General features: G+C 44.1%; 1 protein-coding gene across 4 annotated transcripts in view; it reads right to left on the bottom strand.

The window, feature by feature from the left end:
* The window catches only part of PLD5 (phospholipase D family member 5), a 339,166-nt gene that overhangs the window by 194,542 nt on the left and 138,826 nt on the right, over window positions 1-5,798 (bottom strand). The gene's annotated exons all lie outside the window — the stretch shown is intronic.

The following is a 5,798-nucleotide window of genomic DNA, read 5'->3' as shown; positions in this document are numbered from 1 at the left end:
GTCTCTCAAGAGGGTGACCATCACCATGTCCCACGTTCTCCTTGCACGGCTTCCTGCCCCTCCCGGCCGTGTTCCAGACTGAACTTGGGTTAATCATTTATGAATGAAAACCTGCACGCTCGGCTTCATGATGAACACCTCCTATGGGCTCCCCACCATCCTTAGAAGATGTCCCCCAACCCCCAAAATGGTTGGCGAGTGTTTACCAGTCCGGTCCTGCCTCCTCGTAGCCTCACTGAACTCAAACGCACTTTTTCAATTTTACACCAAAGCCACACCAGACATCTTTTGCTCCTTTCTGTTATTTTCTCTAGACTTTGGCATTTCACGTGGATTTCCCAACCACCATTCCTATGCTACTCTCTCTCAATTAACCAACAAGGTCCTAATTTAAACATTACTTCTTCTGAGAGATTCCCTTATCCCCTCAAACTAGGCTAGCTCTCCCTTATTACCTAGCCCTGCATGACCTGCTACTCCCCCTCTATCCTATTCGTGCTCTTGAAATTACTTGTTCAAGGCTGGCTTTCCCTGACAGATTGTGGGGTGCGGGAAGGCACGGAGCTGCTCCAACGGTTCCATATCACAGCCGCGTAGTGCCTAACTGATTGCTCAGGGCACAGGAAGTATCCAGAGAATCTCTGCTGAGTTTCCCTGAAATCGGAACTACTGGAAAGATGGAGGGGATGGGGTTCCTTAAAACGGACAAGGAACATGGGGAAGGAGGTAGACCAAGGATTGGGAGAGATCACCAAGGGGGAAAAAACAAAGAGAAAACTAGCCTAAAGCCTAACATGGAGCGGGGGGCATGCCTACATCTCTCTGGCTGGTAGAGTGTGAAACAGATCGGGATTCAGAAGGGACCAACCCAGAGGCAGGAAGGCGAGAGAGGTCCAGGAAAGCATGGTGTTTGGGAAGCCAAGGTGAGAGGAGGTTAAAAAGGCGGAGGAGGGATTTTTTTTAAATCTACTTCGAACCTTTGACAGAGGTTGAAGTTGGGTATTTTTAACTTCTACCCACAGTTAAAGTCCAGTTGTCTGTGTTAATAGAAGCATAAGGGAAGGACCCCAGATAATGAGCAGTTTCAGCCTCCCCTGTAACCAAAGACTGTATTTATTTATCTTTTTTTAAAGATTCATCCATTTATTTTAGAGAGAGGAAGAGAGCAGGCGGAAGGGCAGAGGAAGAGGGAGAGAATCCCAAGCTGACTCCCCGATGAGCACGGAGCCTGACGTGGGGCTTGATCCCAGAACCCCGAGATCAGGACCTGAGCCGAAACCAAGAGCCCAATGCACAACCGACTGAGCCCCCCAGGCGCCCTAGAGACTACAGAAATCGTACCAGAGAGAACCCCTCTGACAAGAAACACCCCAACACACAACAGCTGCTGACAGAGACGTGACGAGCTTCCATTTCACTTTGGTGTAACAGGCGTGCTGAGGAAGACGAGAGGAGACTCGAGAAGCCCAGATACACCGAACAGACGGGACGAGGGATGGGGAGTAACCGCCCACCTGTCGCTGGCTCTGCGCCACCCCTTCCCTGATGGCGCGCCCCAGGGCTCCTGGCAGGCAGACAAACGAGGATTTCCAGTCTCTTCTAGAAATCTTGAGACCAGGTGTCCGTACCCTTGGATCCATGGATAGAATTCACAGGACTCTCTGAGCTTGGTCTGTACTTTCCCTGCTCTCCAACTGAAATGTAACATTCCCTTCAGTTGCGAGGACAGGAATACGGGACAGGAGACCCCACCGGAATACTAGAATCCCCTGTGAGTTCATCACCGGCGAGATCTGCACACCACGGTACCGTTACCGGCAACATCTCCACGTCCTCAGCACTGCTCTGAAATTCTAGGGCTCGTCAGATCTTGTCATTTCATGAATAAGTAGTGCAAGACAGACCTTACCCCTTCGCAGATGTTTAAAAAAACATTTTGATAACTGTATTTCAACATTATTGGTTGCAATCCTATGTGTTTAATGTATGCATTTAAAAACACAGTTCGGGGTGCCTGGCTGGCTCGTTGGTAGACAGTGCGACTCTCGATCTCAGGGCTGAAGGGTCACGCCCCATGTCGGGGGTAGAGATCACTTAAAAATAAAATCTTTTGAAAATTGATGAATTAACTAATTAATTAATTAAAACATAAACACATCAGCCAAGGAAGGGCTCCTCTGAGCACTGCACCCTCAACAGGCCGCCCGGAGTGCTCAAGGCCGTCACAGAAGGGTCCCAGAGCACCCCGGCCTGGTAACGCACGTGGAATCGTGTAACATTTCTGCACATGAGACACTCCACTTCGGGGCGCCTGGGGGGCTCCGTCAGGGAAGCATCTGCCTTCGGCTCAGGTCATGATCCCAGGGCCCTGGGAGCGAGTCCCACTCTCAAACAAATCAAATCTTAAATAAAAAAAAAAAAAACCAAAAACAAAACTCCATTTCGAAGTTCCATGATCCTTTCCAACTAACGAACACTTGAACTGGGCCACACCCGGCGACGGTTTCACGAGCGGTTGCTCATAAAATTTCCACAGAGCAACTGGCATTTGGATCCTGAGAGGACAGTGAAGTGAAACCTCTTGCTTTCCCCACATGATCCTGATACTTTTCTGGTTCCTCCAATATCTCTGCTCCCCCAAATCACAACGCTGCGATCCCCAAATAAAGGCCTCTGTTTCTCCTCCTTCCTCACTGACGTGCATCATCTACTCTTTTTTTTTTTCCGACTTCGCATACATTTTAATAAGATTTTTTCCCCATTACTGAAGCCTCAGAAGTGGGCAGGAAAACCAAGAGAGATTTTCGAGAGAAGAGAATTAGGACAAAGCCAGTTACGGGAAACGTGTAATCACTTCCTCCTGGTAGAGAAAGTGGGCCAGGTGAGCAAGACAAGAAGAAAGGCCTGGAAAGACTGGAAGAGGAGGAGGGAAACTGCCTCGAAGCCACACAAGCCCAAATTTATCATCATTGTTAGAATCTTCCTGAATATCAAAGTCAACTATGATCTCATACTAAAAATAAAAATAGAGACACCACCCCCGGTCTGCAGACGCACTGGTGCGTGGGTAACGAATTTCAGGGAAAGCCCCTGCACAAGGACCCTGCTCACCTCTTCACGTCTCCCCTCCCCGGGGCCTGGGGACCGTGATGCCTCCTCTGTGACACAGCGCTGGTCTCCCATGCCTGGCTAGAAGTTGCCTCTAGAAATCAGCTTTGAAATGACTTATTTCTGTGACCTATCGTTTTATTTCCTTTAAGGGCCAACAGTTGGCTACTCTCCAGGGCCTCGGTCTAATTAGCATACAGGCAGAACTCATTTCCATGCACTGACAGCCCTCCCTCTCCTCTTCCTTGGCAAGCAAGGAAAGGAGGAGGCAGACATCATTAAAATTCACCTTTGGGCAAATCCCTGGAATGCCTGCTTGCACCCTCTCTAAGAGGACGATGCCCGAAGGCTTAGCACTATTTCTGACACCTAACAACAAGGGGGGAAGCTGAGTATACAGAGACCCAATACAGCAAAAACCTTTTTGTGCCTCTTTTTACGGTACTTTGAGATAAACTGCAAATGATTTGAACCGTGAGTCCAGGGAGTTCAAGTGGAATAAATACATTTTAAAAAATGCATTTTACTTTGTTAATAAATTTTAAAATAGAACTCTAGCTGTTCTTATTAATAGTATGTATTTATTCTCCAAACTTAACGTGATCATCAAAATTTCTATTTCAATCCAGAAACATATTTTATCTTCTTAAAGAACTATCTGCAATTTCCTTCGACTAAGCTACTGAAAAATGCAGCCCCTGCATTTGCTAGCTTTAAAACATGGTGTGTGGATGCTGGCAAATGCAAGAATGTTCATATATATATATATATTCACACTTGATTTTGGGAATATTATAGAGAAATATTTACGAGTAAAGGATTCATTATAAGGTAGACAAAATCCAGCTCTGCCAGCTATCAGCTGTGTGACCTCAGACAAATGATTAAACTCTTCAAATCTGTTTCCATTTCTGAAAAAAAAAAGTTACTATGAAGATTATAGGAGATAATCTCTGTGAAGTGCTTTGCTCAGAGCCAGCTTCATAGGAAGCACTAAATAAAAGAGATTTTTTTAAGTAACTTATAGTCTGAAAATTCACGAGTAATTAAAATTTTCTCGAGGTTCCCAAACTGATACAGCACAGTTACTACAAAAATTCTATGTGCATTGGCTCGAAGGAGGCTTATCAACGAGGATCTACGTGACTTCTTCATAGTGAATCTATTTTCATTGCCCTCCTGCAATGGAGCACTTACTAGGACTGGATTACATACGTGGGTGTGTGGCTGGTCAATTCAATGACTTTCACTGCACACCCGTTAGCTCTCTGATGGCATTGATCGAGGAAACTGAACAAAGGGCCCCTTAGTTCATCAACACAACTAGATGCGAACTCAAAGTAGAATGACGCAGATTTTGTTCCCTCATTTGGGGTCACCTGGTTGTAATGAAAGCCCAGGACCGACAAGGCGGAAGTTGACCTTCCCAAAGATACTCGAGTGTCTGGCATTGTTGTAGAAGACTGGCCACCTCGGGACATGAGAATAATTGAGACAGACCAAAGGAAGTTGGCTTTAACGCAGCTGAGATACAGGTCTCATTTCTTTATCCAAGAATTTGGGTCAGGGTGAGTTTACTTGTGAAAGATAGCAGTGAAGATATCGGTGAGGTCTGCCGGGCTAACAGTGTCCTGATAATTCTTAATCTGGCATAGGGATGAACGCTGTTGAATGTTAAAGTAATTAGTAAAGTGATTGTTAATTGTTTTAATACTTTTTGGCCAACTTTTTATTGAAAAGTTGTTAGAAGAGTACAGTGTGACTGATATATTCATTGCAAGAAAGAAAGTTATGTATACATATATAATATTACACACACAACATGCATTTTAGAAAACCATTTGAGAATAAGCTATAGACTTCAGGATAATTAATCTCTGAATCTTCAGCGTGTAATTCTTACAAGGAAGCCATGTTTCCAAATAAATGAAAACAATTATCACGCAGGAAATTTAACATTAATATGGTGCTATTACAATATTCAAATTTCCCTAGGTACCCCAATAAGGTCCTTTATTTCAGTTTTTTTCTTTTCTTTTTCTTTTCTTTTTTAGGATCCAAGATCCACTTCATAACGTTCACTCATTGTATTTAGCTCTCAGGTCTCTTTAGTCTATGAGAATTCCCTAGCCTTTTTTTTTTAGTTTTGTTTGTTTTCCTTGATGTTGATAATTTAGAAGAGCCCAGGCCAGTTGTTTTGCTAAATATTCCCAGATTTGATTTGCTTGACTATTGCCCCATGACTAGCTTTTGTTAAGTATGTTTGGCAAGAACGCTACCTAGGTAACGTGTCCTTCAAAGTGCATCGTTTGAGGTGACACATGACATTGGGTGGTCCCCCTACTGGAGATGCTAAGTTTGGTCCCTTGGGGAAGGGAGTATCTGCCAGATTTCTCCACTAAACAGTACCTTTCTTCCCTCTATAAATAATAAGTAACTGGTACCGAGTGCCTGTAAATAGCCTATCACCTAACATTTCACTCACTGATCTGCCATCCACCCATTGCTGATTCTTGACTCAATCTATCTTGTTGATAACTTTCTGTCATTAATGCTATATTTGTTATTCGATATTATTCTGCCAGGAAAAGCCTTTCCTTCTCCTATCACCGTTCTTTAATTTTTTTAAAAAAATGTTGTTTTATTCATATGGACTCAAGGATTCACTTTTCTTTTTTTTTTTTTTTTTA

This window comes from Ailuropoda melanoleuca, chromosome 8 (genome assembly GCF_002007445.2).
Source record: "Ailuropoda melanoleuca isolate Jingjing chromosome 8, ASM200744v2, whole genome shotgun sequence".
In the NCBI taxonomy this organism is placed as follows: domain Eukaryota; kingdom Metazoa; phylum Chordata; class Mammalia; order Carnivora; family Ursidae; genus Ailuropoda; species Ailuropoda melanoleuca.
This window is presented reverse-complemented; position numbering and strand designations above follow the sequence as displayed.